Source organism: Podarcis vaucheri (assembly GCF_965113315.1).
Source record: "Podarcis vaucheri genome assembly, chromosome: 10".
NCBI lineage: Eukaryota > Metazoa > Chordata > Lepidosauria > Squamata > Lacertidae > Podarcis > Podarcis vaucheri.
The window spans coordinates 26,628,561-26,653,847 of record NC_138748.1 but is presented as its reverse complement, the minus strand read 5'-3'; the positions used below and the strand labels follow the sequence as shown (position 1 = coordinate 26,653,847).

At 41.5% G+C, this 25,287-nt stretch overlaps 1 protein-coding gene across 6 annotated transcripts in view; it reads right to left on the bottom strand.

Moving 5' to 3' along the window:
* The window catches only part of SLC16A7 (solute carrier family 16 member 7), a 117,936-nt gene that overhangs the window by 79,382 nt on the left and 13,267 nt on the right, over positions 1-25,287 (bottom strand). Inside the window, exon 1 of one of the 6 annotated variants that reach the window (XM_082239751.1) lies at positions 15,266-15,319. The exons of 3 other annotated variants lie outside the window; for them this stretch is intronic. The gene's annotated coding sequence lies outside the window, so the exon portion shown is untranslated. Of the gene's footprint in view, positions 1-492; positions 555-6,270; positions 6,378-15,265; positions 15,320-25,287 lie in introns of those variants that run through there. 2 more of the 6 variants (XM_082239752.1, XM_082239747.1) reach the window with 2 other exon arrangements.

Here is a 25,287-nt window from a genome sequence, read left to right as displayed (position 1 = left end):
TGAATTAAGGTTGGTACAGCTCAGTGTTACGAGCGAGAGGGGGTGTTGGTATTAAAGGGTTAAGAAGCTCTAATCAAGACGCTCTAATCACTGAGCAGCTGGAGGTCGTTAGGCTTCCAGGAATGTGAGTTTGTATAAATAGTCAACTCACTCGTGTGCCTGCCCCTTCCCTTCCCCCTTTTTCTTTTGGGGCGTGTTTGCTGAAATGTGTGATTCTTCACCAGGGTTTTTGTTTTGTGTAAATAAACCTTTTATTTGAGTTCCAAACCGCTTGCTCCAAGATTCCTTTATTGAAAAGATGCTGACTCTCCAGCCCTTCTTGAGCCGCTGTGCGAAATGCTCTGCTGTAATGGGACATTGTGGCATCGGAAGCGCACTGGACATTTGATAAGCATTAAACTAATTAAAGTTTAATGGGACACAACTGAACTCTAAGGCTGCAACCCTATACTACTTAACTGAGTGTAAGGCTACACTTCTATGCATGCCTACCTGAGAGTAAAATCCTTAAAATTCAGTGGGATTCATGTTTACTTCTGAAAGGAAAAAGAACATGCTTAAGATGGTGCTATAAGCCTTATGGAAATCAAAGAAAAACATGCAAATCAACAGATACATGTATGTATGCACAGGACAGCAACTGAATCTTAATTCAGGTGGTAAAGGTGACTTTCCATTTCCTTTAGACAAAGGCTAAACTCTACATGCTAAGGGTAGGCGTTTTGCTTTAGTATTCCACTGGCTGTTATTCAAGACTTGGGGGAAAACAAAGACTTCATGCACTTGGAAACTCTCCTTGCTTGTTAACTGAGCCAAGAGAAGCTTGTTACATTTCCACTGGACATGTTTTGCTACTGTAGAAATAGATCCTGGTATAGGCGAATGGTCAACTTCCTCCGCTTGTTTTTGGCGGAGCAGATGACAACGCAACAGCGAATGTACTTCATTTGAACAATTAACAAACAACATGCATAATACATCCTGTCAAATTGAGAAAATTCGCCGGAAGATATAAGGGTGATCAGGCACATAGTATGGCATGGCAAAGGTCAGACAGCTAGGGGTCAGGACCATGGAGAGCTCTCTGTAGAACAAGAGTGAGGATTGGGCTGGGTGCTAGACTCAGAAGGAAACGAGGAGTGTTGCTCCAGCACTGGTCTACAGCCTTCTGAAGTTTTAGATATTCCTGCAGAGAGAGACATGGGTGTGCCTTTGCCATCATGGAGGAAGCCTACTAGGTAGTTAAAGGGACTGCATTCTAATATGCAGACGTGTACCCTGGTGAAGATGAAATGCCTCCTGTGGCCACTAGTCACAGTTGGAGGAAGACGCCTCTTTGGACCTGCAAGATCTGTTCCACTGCCAAACATGGCAGCATCAGGTGATCCTAAAGCTTAGTCTAAATCCTTTTGAAACAAAACAATCAAGTTACCCTACATGGCATTTGCCACATCTCCTATGGCAGGCATAGCAAACTCGGCCCTCCAGATGTTTTGGGACTACAAACGCCATCATCCCTAGCTAACAGGAACAGTGGTCAAGGATGATGGGAGTTGTAGTCCCAAAACATCTGGAGGGCTGAGTTTGCCTAGGCCTGTCCTATGGTAAGAAAAACTTGATTCCAGGTGAATAGGAAGGAAAGATTTTGTAAACTGGAAGAGAGTTGGTTTCTTTTGATTAGACTATTGTTGCACCACAGGAAACTAAGGAGGCAATCCTATTACCTGGGAGTAAGTGCCATTTAACTCAGTGACTAAATATATATGGATTGGGCTATAAGAGAAGTATACATGTGCAACAGGCTTTTATTTCAGTAATAACTAATTTTTTGAAAAAGTTTTGGTGCACTAGTAAACTGTGTAGATTTATTTGCATGATTGCATTGGCTGTATTTGAGACCTGCCTCTGGTAAACTCCCTCTTTGCAAATATTTGCTCTAAGGTTCTAGCTGCTGTTCTTGAAAAAATAAAATAAACTTTTATTGTTTATTTCATACCTACAACATAAAGCTCCCTCCCATATCACCAAATCCAGAACAAATAATTTTATTCCAAACTACTAAAGGTTTGAACTATATTGAGGTTAAGTCAATCATGTGAAGAGCAATAAAAAGGGTGGGGTAGAAGACGGGGGGGGGATGGAACTTGTTCTTTAGTGATCTGCCATCATACCATATACTAATAGACACTTGGGTTTCCCATCTCTACTCAGAAGTAAATCATATGGAATTCAATGGGGCTTGCTCCCAGGTAAGGTAGGTTAGAATTGCTCCCTTTGGGTATATTTTAAAGGTTGTCCATTTCTCTTTTTTAAAAAAACAACAACACATAGTTTCAAACGGATCTTACTGTTCTTCCACACTACTTTTATTATAATATTCGTAATATAAATAATATTTTGATCATCATTCTTCCTTAAGCAATCAGGTAAAAGCCAGGGTCGGGGGTGGGTGGAGGTTCTCCAACATGACATTCTAGTCCCAAGCAATTGTGTTTATGATGAACACACACACCGGACTTTGTTTTCTTGGATCTGGTCAGTTCTGTGCTCATTGCTGACTTCTCTGCCAAGCAAGCATTAAAATATCAGCTGTACTGAACAAGGTGTCTGGTGAAAACATTTTCTCCGCCTCCCCTATCACGGCATGCACCCTTCCTCATGATTTGCGCAGTCTGCTATTATCTGACCCTTCACCCTAGACATTCCCGTCGGCCAGACACTCTGCCTCTCTCCTTCAAGCAGGAGGACACAGTCACACTCACAAGGACACAGGCAGCCACTGCCAAAGTTCCTTCCACACTCCTCTGGGTTACTGTCAGGTCACAGCTTGACAATGTGGCATGAGGAAACTGCATTGCAACATCCTATGCTTGTGTTAAAAGTGCTTGTTCTCGCTGCTTCTCTAATTAAACTCCTTCTAAGTTATCATTCTAAATAACTCTCTTCTCTCTCTTTCTGCTGTTCTTTTAAGCTCTTCTATCTGGCATCTTTGTTGTAACTTGCTACCTCATTTCCCCCGTCATTGGACAATAAACAAAAGCTATATAACTTTGCTCAGAGCTGTTCACTTCTCAGTTATCTGTAGCATCACAGACACCATTATAATATTTGTTTGCCATTGTACTAGTCAACCCCTGAAGGGAATGGCATGCTGTATTTTGTTGTTGTTGTTGTTGGATTTCCTATTGTTACCCCTTTAACTGCATCTACAGCTTCTTCTCCAGTGCTGCTATGGGTCAACATAAGCTTGTAGAGATGTAACAAAGGATAAGTCACTGCTGACATCTCTTCTGACACTTCAGATGCTAATCGCTCCAAGTATCGCCTACCTGCAGTGTCAATCACATTGTTGGGTTGTGAATGCACTCTGCACCAAACTGGTATACCGCAAATTGTGTAGGTCAGCCTTAACATAACTCTACTTGAACTGTAACAATAGTGTGCACTCTCTCTCTTTCTCTTTCTCTTTCTCTCTCTCTCTCTCTCTCTCTCTCTCTCCCTCTCCCTCTCTTTCACATTTCTTCTAATCTTTTCCCTTTTCATCTTGACTTTTTTTCCTAGCTGTGAAATCAAATATGAACCCCTGATTGTTGGTCTGAATGTTAGGCCAAGATCTAGAAAGTGTTGAATGGATAGCCAATCCCAAAGAGAATCTTAGCTCCAAAACCCTATGCTATTTGATCCCTTTGACACCCTTCTGATCCCATCATTTCAGCCCTAATGGAAACTGCCACTTGGATGCACATTAATGTGCACCCAGGGAACTTCGGTGAGACTTAGGGCAAAACTAAAAGTGACAATGAATGTGAGGTTACTGCCAAGAATGTGAACTCCACGAGGAGTTCCACATCATTAGCTTTCTTGCATCTCCCCACAAAAGTCAATGATATGGAGGAAGTAAGGAGAAATGAAGATCATGATGGTATTCCATATTTCCATAACTAGAGGAGAAAGAATGGGGAACTTGACAAAGGTTTGCCATTTTCTACAGCAACCCCCTGCCCCAGCACATGTACATGATCAAACTTCCCACAGTCTTAGTATACACTTGAAGACAAATTCCACAGCCTACATTCTTTGGTATTTTACTATTCTTATATGACAACTCCAAACAAATTGACTGTGGACTGCAGATCGCAGTCCAGATGTGGATGCAGCTCTCAGGTGGCATGTGCCAAGTAAGATCCTCCCTCTAATGTGTGGGCAGGTAGTCCCTCCCCTACCTGGCCTGGTCTCCTTGGCAACGCTTCCCCCAGGCAGGATTGGACAACTGACTGAGGTAGGCGGAGACCTCCAGGTATCCCACCTGGGGGAAGGCAAAGCCAAGCCTATGCTGATGGAGCCGCTCCAGATCCAGGGGCTGTGCACGTCCACGCAAAGGGCGCCCCCCGTTTTATGCGGGGGGCAGTCATTCCAATCAAAACAGTTGATCTGCTCACATTAAAAAATATATACATATAGGTCTTCATCACCCACTGGAATCAATGGGGAAGCCCACCTTAGTCTGGGAAACTGGGTCCAGATCAGAGCTCAGTGGCCTATACAAATTCACTGGATTAGGGAGCAACATGTTGCAGAATGAGAAATAACTTACAGGGGAAACATTGTTAACTTCAGAGGCATTACTTAGACTTTTGTATTATTAAAATAAGTGTCTCACAGACAAATGAAAGTCACAGTGCCCGCCTTGGAGAATTTACAATCTAATGAGTCTTGAATTTCCAGTCAGATGACCTAACACCAAAAACTGAGGGAGAGGCAAAATTTACACAAAATAATACAATCAAGTGGTCTGTTGTGATTCTACTTAGTATGTGTGTCATGTTTAGTATACATATTCATAGAGCTGGCTGCATTTCTCTTTGCCATTCTCCTGGCTTTAGATAGTATGCAACACAACGGACCCTAACAACTTTATTAACACTTTCGGAATGTTACTTTACTCTTTTCCAGCTTTCCCCCACATCAATCAGTCTCAGCTTCCTATAAACTCTAAAGTTTCGCCTGTCTGCTCTCAGGCATTTCCATTCCCGCAACCTTGTCTAGGACTATGCATGATGGCAGAAGGCTTGCTTCTGCAAACTCAGAGCCAAACTGCACACTACACTGAATAGGTTGGCCTTGTGTGTTTCTTTTATTTTGCTTTAAAACGACGTTAAATAGCAACTGTCAGGATTGAGAGGGTTAAACAGGATCGGGCCTGTGATAGAAAGTTTAAAAACCCTTCCTTCATGGTTCCCCCAACCAAAAAACCCCCTCTAAATCTGCTACTGAACCCAGAAGTCAAGCTGCCATAGAAGCAAGTGTAGCTTTGCCGTGGATGCAAATAACAGCTTCAGAAATAGACCATGGTGTCTGAAGGTAAAAGGATGATCCTGTCACCACCACCAAAATCACGCTGCAATGGGTCCCCCCCAGTTACCATTTATCAATTGAAAACAAGCTGGGACAAACTATGAGTTTTAGTGTTATCTGTAGTTTGGTCCTCAGGTCACCACCAAACACTTGAAAAAACAGAATCCTAATGATAGGCAGCATGTTGAACCTTCATCTGCTCATCACTTCCCACTGTGACATCCTTCCCTCCCGACCTGACCCCAACATTCAAAGACCAGGAGAAAAGTAGTTTGGGACTGGGGTTGCTAGAAGAATCTAGGCCTTCTAGGGCCTCCATTTGAAACCATCCCATCTTACTAGGTTGGAAGACGGTGGTTGGCTGCCATCATGTACATTTCCACTCATAATCATCATCTTAAAGGCCTGGGAGATCTTTTCATGGGCTTGTTGATCACCGTCATTACCCAAAGATAGACCCATGGCTACTGTCAACTCATGTGTCGTGTCTCCAAGAAGGAGTGCAAACATACACAGCTCCCCAAAGCTGCTCGTTTGGGATGCCTCATGAGAGTAGACTAAGTATGTCACACAAAACAATAGGCCCATTGAAATTCATAGACATTGCTGATATTATTCCGTTAATTTCAATGAGTCTACTTGGAGTAGAACAACTCCATACCCACCCCACCCCATATCAACAAGCAACAAACAGTTCAACAGCAAGATAATATTGTTTCTTTTCTTGTTACAAAGACAACAGAAGATTCTTTTTCATTCCCTTATTTCTGACACCAAAAACTGTAAATTGCAATGCTGACCCCATTAAGTACCAACCTTTACCTTAGCCCCAATCTTCATAATTCCTGCACACCATTGTTTTTTTCAACTGTGAAATGTACTTTTTAGGGGAATTCTCATATTAATGGCACGTACCTGTTGGATAAGCTTCTCTGCTAACATATATTTTCCAAGGCTTACTGTACCCACAATCTATGAAACAGCGTTATGGGACTTTTCCAATTTTCTGTAATAGCAAGTCAACATAAAGCGTTCCGAAATACACCACGAGTTTCTGACTGGGTACAATTTATTTAGCTCTCCTTTATTCAGTGAGAGCGAACAGTGTGCTAGAATGTTTCCAAGGTTTATAAATAGAAATTAATAAACCTGCTGAAAGCTCCTCTTGAACTCGTTGGCAGGGAAGGAGTTCTACTAACATTTTAGGAAAGACTTCCATTGCAATCTCATTGAATGCATTGCTCTTAGTCATCTGGCATTCCAGCCACCACAAGCTTTGACCATCAGTTGACCTGGAGAAGGTCAAGCTGATATAAGCGAGAAGGGTTGCTATGAGACAGTCATATGTACTAGTGAAATATTATTTGAAAACTCTGAGCTTCTGCTTCTAATTAAGGAAGAACAACTAAGTTTTTGCTCAAATGCTACTTGCAGGCTGAATCCAGACTTATACTTAGTGGGCACCCATTGAAATCAGTTGGACATTTCCTAATTATACATTTTCTAATTATTTTATTTCCAATTGTGGTATTAAGAGGCACAAATATTCTTCACAATGTGTTCACAAACCTCTAGGTAAACCAAATTTCATATTTCAGTGGCTGGACTGTGCTAGTCTTGAACCCTATTGTTCATTTTTAGAGTGTCCCTGACTTGGAGGCACAAGATGACATTAAAAATGTCCCAGGGAGTCATTGTAACCTCTCCTAGTCAGCCGCAGAACACTTCCAGTTGTCCTAGAAGCAGACAAGATGCTGTTAATCTCTCCCTGGAAATTTTATAATGGCAACAAAAATCCATTACTAAGGAACCTTGGGCATCAATTTCAATTTGTACATATCTCCTTCTATTCCTTTTCCTCCCAGTACTTTCCTTCATGTTCACAGTTTGAGTTACCATGTGTGCATCATCCTGACCAATCCCATAAATGCCCTGTCTCAAAGCGAACTGAGAAAACTCTTAAACTGAAATGGCACCTAAAACTGATCTCCCCGCCTTTCTTTATCACTGTCAGGTTTTCCCTCCCCACTTGACCCATAAAATTCTACAAATGTGGTTTCATTACTACAAAAGAGAAAAAGAAAGATTCATTGTTGCTAGAGTTTGTGGGGTTTTTTGGGACAATTGTTTGGGGGAAATGTGACTTTAGAAATTCTTACAGCAAGTGTATGCAAGAAGAAAATAAAGAAAGAAGACACAATTTTTGTTTCCTGGGGCAAGATTTCTACTACTGTCATTTGGGGTTAACAAAACTTACATTCTTTTGAAACACTTTTTTGTTACCCCCTTTCTTATTCTGGATACATTTTGGCAAAATATAAATGTAATAAATGAAGTCTGAAGAAACCAGTACCAAGAGCGGGAAAATTATAATGCAATTCCCTCAAGTGAAAATGTAGAACAATGCACACTAAAATTAAAATTGCAACAAGCCCATAAAAATCTCTCAGTAACATTTGTCATCTGAGAGCTGGAAGAGCGTTTGTGTCAGAATGAAGGTGTAATGAACTTTAAAAAGCCAGTTATGAGGGCTCTCTCAGTTCTCTCTCTATTCCCCCCCCCCCAGAATAAAATGCCCAGCTACAAGTTGGGAATTATTTGCAGCCTAGGTAATAGCAAACTCCCATGCAGCAACTTTTAATGACTATGACCCAAATTTTGAAAGGAAAATGGGGAATTGCAGCTGTGCGAACAGCTCTTTGGTCGATCTGCTCAATGCATAATGGCATTTGAGAATAAAGTGTTTTCTGTATACAAGGTATTTAAATTTTCCTCATTTTGCATTGACCTTTCCCAGTAGATTTTAACACAGGAGCAACAGTGCTTTGACCAGAAATAACTGAGCAAAGCATGTCTTTTACCTCTTTCTCAAGCCGTTCTTTGTCTGCAGCTGTGTATGTGTTTTGTGTATGTTTAAGAACTACATGGCTGGTGTTCAGTCAACCTGGTTGTTGTTGTTTTTAAATACTCCTATTTTCAGCCAATAAACAGGAAGATGATTTATGTACATTTATGTACCACTTAATAGCCAAATTCCTAAGCATACAAAACGCATACATAAAAACACAGTAAGGTTATTAAAAAGAGAAAAGTCTACATGCAACATGATAAGCAAAAAATACATTGGAAATAACACATAAGGCATCAATTAAATGTCAATGCATAATAAAGCAGAGCAGTGTGATGAATCTTATGAGCAAGGGAAAGCCTGCTTAAATAGATGGATCTTCAGAAGGTATTTTAAGCTTGCCCCAATTTCTGCCTCACAAAAGGGAAGTGGAAGGGCGTTCCAATAATAATATGAAGAGAGCCTGTTGTCATAGCAAACCTCTGACCCCTGACTTGACAGAATATGGGCCTTCCAGCCTGTGAAATCAGTGGGTTGGGACCTCCCGACACGACTAAGCTATTGACCATGGAAATGTTGACATTCCCTCTCCTTATCACTCAACCTCTCCCTTCCATACCTGTCTGAAATGGCTCCACTTCCTAAAGCGCCGTGAGTTGTATCTATGAAAGCTTCTGGGTCAAAAATCAACTTGTGCTGTGGACAAGTCGGTGCATGCTTCCTTTCATCATGGTTCTCCATGTATTGGAATTTAACCATGTTCTGGTTTATTGACTTACAGATCTGATTGCCACCTTTTTGGATGCTCTTTGTAAGTGCTGCCTAGTTCATAACGTGCAGGGCATGAAGTCTGGAAGGTTGCCTTGAGATACATAGGGGCTCTATCTCCTGTTCTCTCTGATACTTCATATACTGTCCTTTCTCCCTTCAGTCGTTGCCTGCAGTGACATTAGCAGCACCAGAGCTAACAGAGAGAGGGCATATCCCTGGCAGATTTGTGTCAGGTAATACCTTCAGTGATAGTGTTGATCTGCTATGGCAACCATTTCCCTCTTGCCTTAATAATAATAATAATAATAATAAATTTTTATTTATATCCCGCCCTCCCCAGCCAAAGCCGGGCTCAGGGCGGCTAACAACACTAAAAAAGTGCAACAATATAAAAACATCATAAGAATTAATTAAAATCAAAATTAATGGCAACCATAAACTAAAGTATTGTAAAGATTGCTGAAGGAGGGAGTCAGGCTGTGCCCTAACCAAAGGCCTGGTGGAACAGCTCTGTCTTGCAGGCCCTGCGGAAAGATGTCAAGTCCTGCAGGGCCCTTGTCTCTTGTGACAGAGCGTTCCACCAGGTTGGAGCCGCAGCCGAAAAAGCCCTGGCTCTAGTTGAGGCCAGCCTAACCTCTCTGTGGCCTGGGACCTTCAAGATGTTTTTATTAGAGGACCGTAAGTTCCTCTGTGGGGCATACCAGGAGAGGCGGTCCCGTAGATACGAGGGTCCTAGGCCGTATAGGGCTTTAAAGGTTAAAACCAGCACCTTAAACCTGATCCTGTACTCCACTGGGAGCCAGTGCAGCTGGTATAGCACCGGATGAATGTGATCCCGCAGCGAAGACCCCGTAAGGAGTCTCGCTGCGGCATTCTGCTCCATGTACGAATGGACATACCGTAGATTTTCAACAAAGTTCATTATAACTGCAACAGAGACACACTTATTCAAAGCTACATAAAAGACTGAGGTAAAAATTGCCTGCTCACAACGAACGGTACATTTTCATGCGCATGTCAGTGAAATCTATGATTCAGGGCGCACCTGGAGAGAGAAGAATCTGAAGACCATTAACTATTATTTGAAGTGGGGAGCCGACTTCTTGCTCAAATGCATCCTCTAAAAGCAATAGTTATTTAGAAAATTCAAATTATTTTTATTGGTTCAACCCCGAAGCATTTTCAGTAGGCGAGAGTTACTGCATTTTGAGAACAAGTAAAGTAGTAAGAACCATTGCCTCACATAATAGCGTAGCACAAATGGAACCTACAAAGTTGACAGTTTAAATCCTATCTTTTTCAGCAAAGCCCATTTGATCTCTCTTTCCTCCCTTCCTCTTTCCCAACTGCAATGCTGTCATAAAAATAATATAATTAACTCAGAAACAACTTGGGTGATTTCTACTTCGGGCTACACAAATAAAAGGCAAGTCAGAACAATGGTATTTTCTTTTAAAGCTTTTCAGTGAGTTTACTTTGTTCTTTTGAAAGCATTCATAATATTATTCCAAATGCTGTTTCCATACTAGATGTTCTCTGCATGTGTAGGAAGACAGACTTAATTGTCCAGAATTCCTTTCAAGAAATAAGAAAATGAAGTGCACATATAGTAAGTGAATTCATGGAAGATTTATTTCCAAGATAGTGTATTTAGGATTACAGGCTTAAATGCAAAATGGAAGCATAAGATTTGGGTAGTTTCAATTTTAAAAAGAACAAACAAGGGAAAGCAGCATTATGGCTTTAATTCTCTCCTACGATATAGGTTGTTTGCCACTAAATTTATGTGTGATAAAGATCACCCACACTAAACTTAAGCATTGTCATGCTTTACATGTGACTGTATATATCATGCCATTGAAAGATTCTGGGACATATCCAGCCATGCCCTTTCGTGTATGGAAGGGCTCCTTCCATTATGCAAGGGATTCCGAACCAGCAGAGGTTGCTGCTGGAGGAAAGGAAAGGCGACCTTCATGGGTCTCTCCATACACCCCCCCCCCAGGAACAACCTTGGGGATAAAACAGGGGGCTGCAAGAAATCAGCGAAAAATTCGCAAGGTAAAGGGACCCCTGACTGTTAGGTCCAGTTGTGGACGACTCTGAGGTTGCGGCGCTCATCTCGCTTTATTGGCCGAGGGAGCCGGCATACAGCTTCCGGGTCATGTGGCCAACATGACTAAGCTGCTTCTGGCGAACCAGAGCAGCGCACGGAAGCGCCGTTTACCTTCCCGCCAGAGCAGTACCTATTTATCTACTTGCACTTTGACATGCTTTCGAACTGCTAGGTTGGCAGGAGCAGGGACTGAGCAGCAGGAGCTCACTCCGTCGCGGGGATTTGAACCACTGACCTTCTGATCGGCAACCCCTAGGCTCTGTGGTTTAGACCACAGTGCCACCCGCATCCCGGTCCTATTAGTAGAATTCCACTATTGGATCCATGTGCCATTTTAAACTTTTTGTTCTCTCTCACATCATTTGTGTTGCCCCATTCACTGGGAGCCTGAGCATTCAAAGCATATGCTCCACTGTACCTGCAACTTAACACTAATCCTTTCTTGCAAAACATGTTATGACATTAACCTGCTTACGTGCTTCCCTGGGGGTGCCCTGTAAGCACATAGACAACCTCAGTTTCAAATAGGAATATTTTTTCTGCATAAGAATCCCTTGCTTTTTCCAGTTCATCCCATCTTGCTTTCCTGTTTGTGTTTCTGCAGTTTCTGGATACTCTTGGTTTCCTGATAATTTTTATCTCCTTACTTCCTTGCATTGTAATAGGAGATCAAAAATGGATTGTCAGACGCAATGTCAGTACCATAAAACCAACCACATTCTTATTATTCTAGTGTGGTTTTATGGCACAGTGTGCTCTTGCTTATCCCACCTACCTTACATCCCAATGTGTCTGATACTAAGTGGGTCAGGCAAGATGTTTCCTTCCTCTGAGGCTACCCAGGAGGAACTGAAAAATGCTACAAAACTAAGTCTCTTGTTCTCTCTCTCTGGCTGTTTGACAAAACGGGAAGGTATCCTGGCAAGTCAATTTGTGTGCTACTTTTAAAGCAACTTTTCAGGAACCACTAAGAGCATAAGGAATACTAAACAGAGACACAGGCTTTGGGGATCTTAAAGTTCTACTTAAAGGTGAAGGAATATCAATGGCTACTAGCCACAATAGATCTGTTCTACCTTCGTTGTGAGAGTTAGTATGTCTTTGAATACCAATTGCTGGGAATTACAGATGCAGAGAGTGCAGCTGCACTCAAATTCTTCTTGCTGACCACCTTGGTGGACTTTTGGCTTGATCTAGCAGGTTCATCTTACCTTGATATATTCAGGATCACTTAAGAATGTAAGAGGTGCCTGGCTGGATCGGACCAAGATCCTGCAAGAATGCCAGTGTCTTAACTGTATCCTTCTCCGAATGATCATCAATTTATTTGTAATCTCTAGAACTCAACATTCACCTGGAGCGGTGGTATAACTACTTTGCATCTGAAGAGAACATCTGTTCAAATGGCATGCTCAGTGCTAATATTTTGAAGTTTACTCAATAAGGACAGCAGGTCCAACTGTGGTACAAACATTACTATAAAAAAATTCCTTCCAGTAGCACCTTAAAGACCAACTAAGTTAGTTCTTGGTATGAGCTTTCGTGTGCATGCACACTTCTTCACTTTCATGCACACGAAAGCTCATACCAAGAACTAACTTAGTTGGTCTTTAAGGTGCTACTGGAAGGATTTTTTTTATTTTGACTATGGCAGACCAACACGGCTACCTATCTGTAACTGAAACATTACTATGTTAGGATTCTCATATACATTCCCAGCCTGTATATGGCCAGGCATCAAGAGAGGCTTCTTGGTGGTTGCACCCCAATTATGGAATATCTTCCCCCCAAAAAAAAAGGTTTTACTAGCACCTATATTATGTTATTTTCAAGGCCAAGCAAATTTAACTTTTTTTTATTCAACAGGGTCTTTTAGTTTCAGTTATATGTTTTGATTTTTTTTTAAAAAAAATGTCAAGGCATGAAATGCTTTCTCTTGCTGGTTTTTCCTGTTAATTTTATGCTACTCTGTTTTTATGCTGCTTCTTGGTAACATTTTATAGTGGACGTTGAGTTTTTGCATTGATATGGCTTTATGGATGATATGATATTGCTTATATTTCTGTAAACTGCCCAGAGGACTTGGCTCAATGGGTGGTCTAGAAATGAAAGAAAGATGATGCCTTGAAGCACAGTGGATTTCTGGCCCATCTCTTTTGCAGCACCCTCAGAGGCTGTTAGTAAGCATGCTATAATGAAAGTGTATAGTTTGGGCACCAAAGTGATATGAAATTGTGTGCCACCAAAACAAATGCAACTTCTAAAACACCCACCCCCTTTTTAAAAAGGCCTAAGATAAATGTTTTCGAATAATTTTGTTTGTCTCAGAAGCACACATGGATCTCTGGATTGGGAAAATAACGGTGGTCTTGGCAGAAATCATATCAGGTGTCTCACCTTGAGATGTATCTATTTAACAAGGCAATGCATGCTTATAAAAGTTGGACTATTTCATAAAAGATTATTCATTTCTGATGTCCTGCATTATGAGTCTCTTTTCCCCCCTTCTTATTCTGCAAAACCATTCAACATATTTCTTGGGTGCTGTTTCAAGCACATCCAGCTCTTTAGTCGGGTCTCTTTTATTGCCACTCGTCCCTTTCACTTTATATTTCCACTTTTTGTCCTCACCTTGAAATCCAGCATAAATTTTGCTTTACAGTCCTCATTTTTCTTTTTTTCACTTGCCTAGTCTATCCATTTCCCCCTTTCCATCCAGCATGCATTAATTAAATCCTCCACCCACTCAGTTTCACTTAATGCACAAATACGTTGACTAAATCTAGTCTGGAAGGAGTTTCAATATGCATAACAATGGATAATTTCCCAGATTATTGCCATCTACAGATGTATACATGCTGGCAATGCAATCCTACACGCCTACTCATTTAATTCAATGGAGTTTACTCCCAGGTAAGAGAGAATTGGATTACACCCTAAGGCTCCATTCATATATGATCTGGGTTTAAACATCGTGAAGATCAATGGAACTTACTTCTATGTATGCATGTTTGGGATTGCACTGTGAAAAGTATACTGTCAATTGCTATATTTGTAAAATAGTAATCATAAATGGTTTTACGTTTAAAATCAAAATACCACTTTAAGTCATGAAAAGTTCTTCCATGTGTAACTGGTAACATCATACAGCACAACGATTGGCGCTAAATAAATGTTTAATAGTGGTAATTTGAGCAAGTTTCAGCAGTATATAAATTGCTGAAATGAAGAAGCTCCTCTGCTTGCAACATAAAATTCTGACTACTTCTGCCTGACTCTCACAGTTTAAATGAAGTCCCTGACTAATTCAGGGAACTCAGCAGTGTCTTAATAGTTCGTGAAATAAACTAAAGTTCAGCCTAATCTCAGGAATCAACAAATAAGGAATAAAGCAAATCCCCTGCCTAACTGGTGAATTTTCAAGCTCATTTGTCAAATCTGCAAAATAACCACAGCCCTTTGTGAATTATGCAGACATTTCATCATTGTAGCAGGTAGCATTTCATTAATTACTCAAAGGTATTGCCAATTTGATGAAACAGGTAGAGGTTGATTAATTTTTAGAGCATTTTTTTTTCTTTTTTTAGCTGCATAAGTGATTAGCTTTCATGAAAATTGCTAGGCTCTCTAATTTAGGCAAAGGCTTTGGTGAACTGATAAATCAGGCACAGTCAGTTGAAAGAAGGAATAAATATATAGACTGATTCCCAAATGAAACCTTATCACAAGAATATCTTTAAAATATTTTTTCCGGGAAAAAATAAGAACTTGGAAAAATTCATAACCAGGCCTTTCACATACTCTTCAAATTATTCATGAAAAGGTTTCCATCATCACCTGTAACACAGTAAAATTGTCGCATTTGTTATGTTGAAATGACTAGGAATACATCTGATTTTGAAAAGGCTGGGGCTAGAGGTATGTAAACACATTTGCTCAGGAGTAAGCCCCACTGAATTCAATGGAACTTGAATTCACGTAAGTTTCTACACAGTTGCAGCCTAAAAGACCTAATATATATGCGATGCATGCAGTTAAACAATTACACCAACATGCTAGCACAATGCAAAACAACCCATAATCATTTCATTACTGCTAATTATTAATGTCCATTATTATGGTCCAACATTGTCTGCTATCTTTAAGTAAAAATGGAAGAGAAAGTGGTGAATTACCTGGTAGAAGACCTCTGCCCAAAGACAATAATTAACTCTCCTGGCTATAGAAACTTTAGTATGAGCATTTAAAGCCCTTTTGTAATCCTGATTGGTCAGTGATAAAGCATGCTGTTTGTTTATTTTAGGCAACCAATTGAAAACTGAAAAGGCATCTCAGAGTACTTAGTGCAGAAGGTTACGAGGACTTCTTTTTAAACCCTTTAGTGCTACTTCACAGAAATAATGATCATTTATTAAAAGCACTGAAGTATTATATTTTTAATGAATGAAACACTACCCTTGTTTAGAAGAGTCATAGTCACAATTCTACAGTATATATTTGCAATGGTGCTGCATGTGGAAGTGACACAGAAAATCATTTCTATAACCTCAGAAATGCAACAGTAAAATAAAAATTAAGTTTCCTTATATAAGTGACATGACATCCTCCAGCATTGCAAAGCCTATAGCAGGGTAGCATTTATTTGGGAGAATTTAGCAGCTCCTTGGGTCAGACTTTATTAGAAAACTAGACCATCTTTTTTCAACCAGACTTTCTGCATTAAGAGGATAAGAAGCAAGTCTTATTAAGAGGGCGTGTGTGAATCATTATGTGTGATGGATTTTGATATAATGGAAAGGTGTGCTGGTGTGAGAGAAGCAGAGGTGATTTTCTGCAGATTCTTCCTTCCTGCTACAGCCTCCCTGTGCCCCTCTCATACAATTGTCCATGTTGTTTGGAAGGCTCTCTCTCTGAACAGATGTAGGGGAGGGATAGGGACTACAGTTAGGGCTTAACATTTCTCTGCCCCCCCCCCACTATTGTCACAGTCTATATCAATCTTGGGAAAGATTGAGGGCACAAGGGGAAGGGGACGACAGAGGACAAGATGGTTGGACAGTGTTCTCGAAGCTACCAGCATGAGTTTGACCAAACTGCGGGAGGCAGTGGAAGACAGGAGTGCCTGGCGTGCTCTGGTCCATGGGGTCACAAAGAGTCGGGCACGACTAAACAACAACAAATATCAAGCCCTACACAATTTGCATAGGATAGGAAGCCAATATGCTAACGGATCGAATTTATCATTAGTATACAAAGCCCCTACACAACTTGGCACTAACATAGCTGAAGACCTGCCTTAGCTTCTCTATACCTGCCCATTCACTACAGTCATCTACATCCTTGTGGTACCACAATGAAAGGTTTGTTTTGAGGCAGCTTGGATCGGGTCCTTCAGCACTGGGGGGCATCAACCAGCCTTGTGGAAGACGTTAGAAAAGACCCAGCATGGTATACATGCCATAAAATATGAATGCAAATGTTCACTTTTACAGGCTTTCCCAGATAGACGAGGTTACGTTTAGTCCTGGAGGTGAAAAAGGAATATAGGATACGTGCTACATCGAACCTTCCAAACAGATATGATGAATATGATACCACATACTTCATGGGCAGCTGTTGCCATTACATGTTCCTCACCCTCTTATCATATAGCAGTAAAAAGGGTATTCTGCTTTTATAACACCCACAGTTTGGTTTTTAAACTGCAATGTTACTTTACTACTGTGAGCATACATTCAAATGGACTCTTACCACCAGGGGAAATTGATTAACAGGACAGGACTAGTTTTTAAGGGGAATTCCTGACAGGCTCGGTCTTGTAGCCTAGGTACTGGCACAGACTTGGGCTTAGGAGCACAGTGCAGAATGAAGCTTCCTTGCTAACCAGTCTGAGTCATCTGAGGACATGGAAAGAAGGGAAGACTCCAACTGTACCAAGGCTGTAGTCTAGGCAGGCACCCTGCCTGCTTCTGTGAATCCAGGATCATGCAGCATCGCTGTTCAGAAGCAATAGAAGAAGAAGAAGAGTTTGGATTTGATATCCCGCTTTATCACTACCCTAAGGAGCCTCAAAGTGGCTAACATTCTCCTTTCCCTTCCTCCCCCACAACAAACACTCTGTGAGGTGAGTGAGGCTGAGAGACTTCAGAGAAGTGTGACTAGTCCAAGGTCACCCAGCAGCTGCATGTGGAGGAGCGGGGAAGCGAACCCGGTTCACCAGATTACGAGTCCACCGCTCTTAACCACTACACCAACTGGCTCTCACAATAGTCATTTACACTACCTAACATGTACATGCAATGTTATGCTGGGCAAAGACAACAGCAGATTGTTGTTTTTTGCAACAGGATCTGTGTGTGCAAAAGCATAGCTTCTGAAATGATTGCAGCCTGCTTGGTGTGGCTCTGGCTCTCCTTGGGATCTCGGTGTCAGAAGAGAGAAGAGATCCATCCATGGCATGTATGCTGCAGTTGAGAGATCAGGGTCTCTTGGTGACTTCAAGACCCCCACTTATTTGGGCCCAGCTGGAAGCTTTTAAGACATCCAGTAGTGACCAAATACATTTCTGAGCATGGAAATGTCATGGAAAATCTTTCCCCTGAACTTGGTGAGTGCAACAGAGGCTTGCAAACCTGGGTGAAGAAAACAACAACCTTGCAATAGAAACTAAAGGAGTGTCTTGATTGAGAAAGAATACCTTTCTCAGTCTCTCATTATTTTTTCAAAAAAGAGGAAAAAAAGGATGCAACTGTCATTGAACAAAGAACTATTTAATGAATTATTTGCATAGCTTCAACACATACAGTTGAATATTTATTAGCTTAGATAACAGCGGCATGCCAGGATTAAGTAATAATAAGACAGGGGTATCAGAATTATTTAATAGCTGCATGCTTGACTGTGTTAAGTAGGACAAAGGTTAAAGCTTAAAAGGTAGAGAACATTTTATTTTTCCAGTGTTATGTGATCATAAGATAAATTTCTTTAGGGCATCCAGTATAATTATTATGGTTATAAAAGCACAGAATTTTCAGGGTGGAGAGAACTATATAAGGAAATCATGTCAGAAATAACACAAAATCACAGCATAGAGCTCAGCGGGCTCCTCTGTTTACAACAATGGACGCATTCCTTAACAATGTTCATTCGTGGAAGTCATTCCCAAGCCCTATTTATGCAAAGTCCTGCTTACCACCTATTAGATACTTAACCTTTGCTCCATATTAAACAAGATGTACCAGGGCTGTTATTCTAGCATAATGACCCTGAATTTAACAGGAATCCAGACAGCAAGCCACCACATATTATCAAAACGACACGCCATGGGTCTCTGCAACAGACCTTTAACCCACCCACCCCCTACCCTGAAAGTACTGCAAACCAGTGCACTGCAAGCTGGACAACATCCCCAGATACTGCCCATAAGTTTGTAACACAGAGGGCCAGGTATTTTGAGAGGTAAGGCAAAAGGTGTCAGAATCTGCTGTTTAGGCTACAGTTCAAGTCAAAACCAATTCAAAACAATATGCAGCATCTCTTGTCAACCAAAAAGCTCATCATGTTACCCAGACATTGGCTGTGTCCTGGCTGAAGTTTTAGATGACAGGTGATAGGAGTCAATAAGATGGAATTTTGATCAACCAATCAGAAAGAATTCAATGCAGGCTACGGTGTACCAGTCCTGGACTAAACTCACAGGTGGGTGAGAAATAAAACAGAAAGACAGACAGACAGAGACAGTCATGAAACAGAAATCTTGGAATATATGTATCTTGTTCAGAGTGTCTTCTATATACAGTGGTATCTCGGGGAGAGGCAGCAGGGTACTGGGTGAATGCATTGCAAGGAGTGCTGGATTGGCTCTGCTGGTGTGTTTGCACCACACTGGCATCCTCACCACGCTGCCTTGCTCCTTCCTGATAAGCAATAGTAGCATACCTAATAAGAAGTGAGCATCATGGCTCACCCTTGTTGAGCCACTTCTGATGTTGTTACACCTTCTTCTGCTCTTATATGTACTAATGCAGTGGTACCTTGGGTTACATACGCTTCAGGTTACAGACTCTGCTAACCCAGAAATAGTGCTTCAGTTTAAGAACTTTGCTTCAGGATGAGAACAGAAATCGTGCTCCGGTGGCGCAGTGGCAGCGGCAGGCCCCATTAGATAAAGTGGTGATTCAGGTTAAGAACAGTTTCAGGTTAAGAACGGACCTCCAGAATGAATTAAGTACTTAACCTGAGGTGCCACTGTATTGATATCTCTTTTTAGTGGTGTTTCCAATGACCTGCTGCTTAGTGGAATCAGCTACTGGGTGTGACCTACCGCAGCTCAGCATTACAAGTCTTCTGAATGCTAGACTTTGAAAATTCAAGCAATAAACTGTTTCCGTTCATTCATTTTTTTAAAAAAACAACTTGATAAAACAAAAAGGTTCCACAGATGAACACAGCAGCAGATCTTAAATTTTGTTTTTGTTTTTTAGAAGACAAAAAAACTTGTAAATTGTTTTTGCGCAATTACTTTCAAAAACTGTAAGCAGCAGGCACCATTTTAAAAGAAGCTTTCCCCTTCTATGACATACATCAGGGGAAACTTCTTCAAAGCTAGTGCCTGATATGATGTGCCCCTACATCATCTAAAAACAAAGAAAGCCTTTTTCTTCGTCAGACTTATTGTTTTACTCAGATGAAAAATTGGGCAGATAAAACGGATCAAGCAACTGACTGAATTAAATTTATGGAATTAATCCAACTAAGGGACAATGGAAAAACCAACAATAACTGTGTGTGTGTGTGTGTGTGTGAGAGAGAGAGAGAGAGAGAGAGTGCAAAAAATGAAATTCCTGCACAGAGGCAGCATAATGAACATTTTAAACCCCAAAACCTGGATGCATAAAAAGTTATTTGCCTTGACCTATGGCTGAAAAGATCATAAAGAAGGGATAGATTATGTTTATCATGGAAGGCTCTTTTTGATGCTAGGTGTTTATTTGTTTGTTTGTATTATAATTTGGATCTGATTTGAGATTTATGGGAGTTTCCATTGCAATGTCTTAGACTATTTGCAGATGTCATGCTCCCTATTAATCACCAAACAGTAATTTATCTAACTGATAAACCACAGTCTGGTAATCAAACACAAAAGCACAATCTCTTATCTAGCCCTTATCCACTATGCTACTACACTAGCCAGGCATTTGCCGGAATTGACTCCAAGTGAGAACCATATGAAGTAAGCTATTTGAAAATGTTCTCTTCTCTGGGTCATAGGTTTGAGCCCCAAGCTGGGCAAAAACATTCCTCCATTGCAGGGGGTTGGACTAGATGACCCTTGTGGTCCCTTCCAACTCTACAATTCTATTCTACTACCAAGGTGCATTTCTTTTGTCTCCTTGCCTCCACTTTTGTCCCTTCATGCTTCTAAGAAAAGTCACTCCAGAAGACATGTTCCCTGACACAAAGGCTCACTCATCCTTAGGCTGCAGGGAGAGACAAAGACATTTGAAATAAGCCCGTTTCTCTTCTGGATAGTGAACAGTTTCTGGGGGCTTCCTTCCAGCCAAGGAAGTAGACAGTCCATTTCTCCCCACAGCAGGATCCAAATAAACACTGTTGCAGGTGAGGAAACAAATAGATGGATTCTCTCCTGGCAGAGTCAAAAGAGCAAAACTGTGTCACCCTTGGTGGTAAGAGTTCAACCAAACACAAGAAGTTCCGTCCTCAGCGGGGCTCATCTCAAGAATTCAAGTCCACCCTTTTAGCAAAACAAATACAAACAGTTCCTTTCTCTGGAAGTTGTTAGAGGCGGGAGGAAGGGGAAGCCACAAAAGGTTAATGAACTTGGCAGGAGTCAACTAACACAATTGAAATTACCAACTGAAGCAGTAAGAATTGTGAAACCAAGAATCCCAGCTGGCTAGTTCCAGAAAACAGAGTTCTCTTATATCTGAAGAACGACTTGTGGGAAATCCACCCATCCCATCATTTGATCTTGCACAAGGCTTTGTATAGTCTTAACCCTGGAAATAAGGCAGGGTCCCTTCTCCTGTTTCTGTGTTAACTGTCGCAGAAATGATAAGTATGGATATGGTTCAGCATTCTTCCTCCTGTTCTTTTTCTATTTACTTAATATAGGTCTCCCTACAACAGGCCCCTTCAGAAGACTGGAAAGAAGAGTTTGGGGCCATGCTTGTTTTGTGCAATTTAAAACCAGTGAGCATAATACAACAGGAAGGTCGATTCCTGTTCATGGGTCAAACCCACAATGTGTCATTGAAAACAGGCAGTGTGTTTCAAGGGATGCATCACATTTAGCCCTAACACTATTGAACTAGTTCTCCCATGTCTACACCAGAAGTAAGAAGACTTTACACTTACTGTTCCTACTTTGCTGTTATTATTACTAGGACTGGGCAATATCTGGTTTTCAACACTGTAACAGATCACCAGCTAAATATTGTGATATACTGACAATAAGGATGGAGCTATGTAGAGGTATTGGTTGGCTGCATGGTTTTCCCTACATTGTGATTTTTGCCAGCGGCTGCTCTTTGTGATTCACTGCCCCTTGCATGAGGCAGAGAACTGAGATGGCAGGGGCTGCAGGAATTGAGAGAAGCATTGGCTGGCTTCACGGTTTTTCCCATGTTGTGTTTTTTCCATAGCACAGATGCGCGCGCGCGCATACACACACACACACCACGATTCATAATATATTGCCCAGTCAAAAATTATGAAACTGATATCACAATACAGACTTCAAACTGGTTTTGGATAATATATCAGTTGCACAAAACCTTTGTCCTAATTATTACTAATATCGTTTTTATTTATTATTGTTACTCCATGCTTGGCACAACAGTAAGACATTAAACACTAAAGTATTCTGAACCTAGGATCTGGAGGACCAGTACCAAATGATGTCCAACAGCCTTGAACCCAAAACACCACTCCTGGTCTTTCCAAGCTCTCTATCAGCTGTATAATTTGGGGCAGGGCAGTCATTTTGTTGCTGCTATTACTAAAAAGCTGGGAGAGGAGATAGAAACCCTTACCAATCCGCAGCAAGTCACCCAGGGATATATCAATAACGTTACCCTCTGCCCAACCCTGTTTTATGTACAACTGTGTTCTTCTATGTGTGCACACACCGATAAATTCTCCTTTTTTTACCACTAAGTAAGATTACAGACAGGGCAAAAACCTCCATCTCCTCACACAAACATTTACTTAGCTGATTTCCCCCTGTAAAACATTCAATGTGTAAACTTTTAAAGGGGTAAAAGGATTAAAAAGAAAATCGCTGAATATTTGGCCAGTGGTTCTTCCAGTGGTGTTGCTGAAATGTTGCTAGAGTATTAAGAAAGGCTTTGGAGCTGCAATAGATCCTGGGTTCACCTTCTGCCGATAACTTGTCTCCTGTTAGTCAACTTAAGAGCTCCAGACTGTGCTTTAAGGATTCCCACATGAATCAGCTGATGATATTTCCCAACACTGCAAATATTTCCAATAAGCCTCCTTTACCAGAAATGGTACAAATAACATTTCTTTATTACTTAATAGAAAACTAGGAGTAATATTCCCCTTCAGTACCACAATCCATACCCAGAAGCAATTCCCACTGAGTTCAGTTACACCCAAGTAAATGTGCACAGGATACTAGCCCTCAGGTGTGAACTGAGTCAGGCTTAATTTGAAAGAAAGTTCCTTGGAAACCAGCCATGATGGCAAGGTTCCGCCTACATTGTCACAGGCTCTGAATAGTTGCTGCAAATTACAGGATGTCAGAACGCTGTTTCCCACAGAGTGCATGTTTCCCACAGAAATCTAGTTGGTCACTGTGAGAAGATGGTGCTAAACTACGAGGGCCTTTGGCCAACAGCCACATCTTATTATGTCCAACCCTTTATGGGGCTGTGGGTGAAATACATACCCTCCAACATTTCTCTGATGAAAAGAGGGACGTCCCATTCCACAATGAAAATTTTACTATTTATACTCAGCTTACTGGTTGCCCAACCACTCTGGGCAGCTTTCAACATATAGTGGTACCTTAGGTTACAGACACTTCAGGTTACAGATGCTTCAGGTTACAGACTCCGCTAACCCAGAAATAGTACCTCTGGTTAAGAGCTTTGCTTCAGGATGAGAACAGAAATCATGCAGCGGCCGCGTGGCGGGAGGCCCCATTAGCTAAAGTGGTGCTTCAGGTTAAGAACAGACCTCCAAAATGAATTAAGTTCTTAACCTGAGGTACCACTGTATATAAAAACATAATAAAACATTATTATTTTTTAAAAAACCTCCCCTATACAGGATTGCCTTCAGACAGCTTGTGGGTCGGATAACTCCATACCCTCCAACATTTCTCCAATGAAAATAGGGACAGCCTAAGGAAAGGTGAGACATTCCAGGATCGAATCATAAACTGAGATGGCTTCTCTAAATCAGGGACGTCCCTGGAAAACAGGGACACTTGGGGGGCCTGGAAATATCTCTGCTCTCACAGCAGTGGAAACTCTAAAATACAGCAATGAGTAGTTTAGGTGGCCTTCTTCTTTAGCATGTTAACTATTTTATTTAGGTTTGACATAAATGCTCCTTTTAATTAGCAGAAGTGAAGCAACAACTTGCATTTCACCTCTGAAGCTAACTAAAAGATGCCAACCAAACTGGCTATTCTCTGCAGTGTGACAGTTATTTCTGGGTTCTTATAAGAGCACCAGGTGTGGGGCAGGTACAGTTGTGGCTGCAAAGGAACCATCGGGAGCTTACAGTGAACGATGCTGGGAGCCTTGCTGGGCTTGACTGCATTAAGGTGTTAGTTCCTCATAAAGGACGCAAGCGCAGCTGAGAAGCGGTTTGGTTTTAAACCACTTCCTCAAATCGCAGATGTCTGCAGAGGGGGGAAACGTATCACACAGAGGAGATGGTTTCAATGCAAACCACTTCCTTCAAACTGACTTGACAAGGAATCCCTGTAAACAGCTGATTGGCAGTTACAACAAGCCCCTCTGAAGGCATGCCCCTTAAAGCCGTGCCATCAAGAGGTTACTGTGACCACCGATCAGGGGTTACGTCAACCTCCTTTTGAGCTTTAACAAGTGTCAGTCACCAGAAATCATTATGACATCAGGTAGGACTTGCCAATCAGAAGGTCGGCAGTTTGAATCCCTGCGACGGGGTGAACTCCCGTTGCTCGGTCCCTGCTCCTGCCAACCTAGCAGTTCGAAACCACACCAGAAAGTCCAAGTAGATAAATAGGTACCACTCCGGTGGGAAGGTAAATGGCATTTCCGTGCACTGCTCTGATTCGCCAGAAGCAGCTTAGTCATGATGGCCACATGACCCGGAAGCTGTACGCCGACTCCCTCAGCCAATAAAGTGAGATGAGCGCCGCAACCCCAGAGTCGATCACAACTGGACCTAATGGTCAGGGGTCCCTTATACCTCTACCGTTAGCTGACATGGGAGGGTGGAAAAAATAGGGACCCTATTCCCCACCTGTCTTACAGCTTTGGTTCAGTTGCTCTAGGAGAGGGTTTTTGAACGCAATGAATTAGACAACTTATTTTTTAAAAAAATCTTTTCTGTTTCACTTTCCCTCCCTATTTGTGCTCAGCATTCATCCTCACCTTGTGCAAGGGATGTTCTTGCCATTCCCTATTGTCTTTCTCCTTTCATAAGTTTCTGCTCTCCCCCTCCCCACTCCCTTCATTAATGTGCTCATTCATTCGTTCATTCTTTCATTCAGGTTGACAGTGGAGTGAAATGGCTAGTGCCACCATTTCTAAAGTGCTAAGAGTCAGCTTTTAGACAACTTCCTAAGGGACTGGCAGAAGGAACAGAGGAAGGGAAACGAGGACAGGAAATCAACTAGGATACAAGCTGTGCTGTGTTCATTTGCATGGAACAGAGTGACACCCGAACTGATTTATGGCAACGATTAGAATAATAATAGATACCTCCTATTTGACCTTTTTTCATAAATGAAGTTCAAAACACTTTATGAGAAGAGATTAATATTATATGGGGGAGAAAACTGCCGTAAGAAACTTGTGATGAGCAGAGCAAAGTACCCAGCCCATTAGAAAGATGGGGTGAATAAGGAATATGTCGCCTGCATTTATCCTCTAGATTCATCTCTAGGACTAACAACAATTTTAAATGCACTCATCAAACAAAATGCAGAATCCTA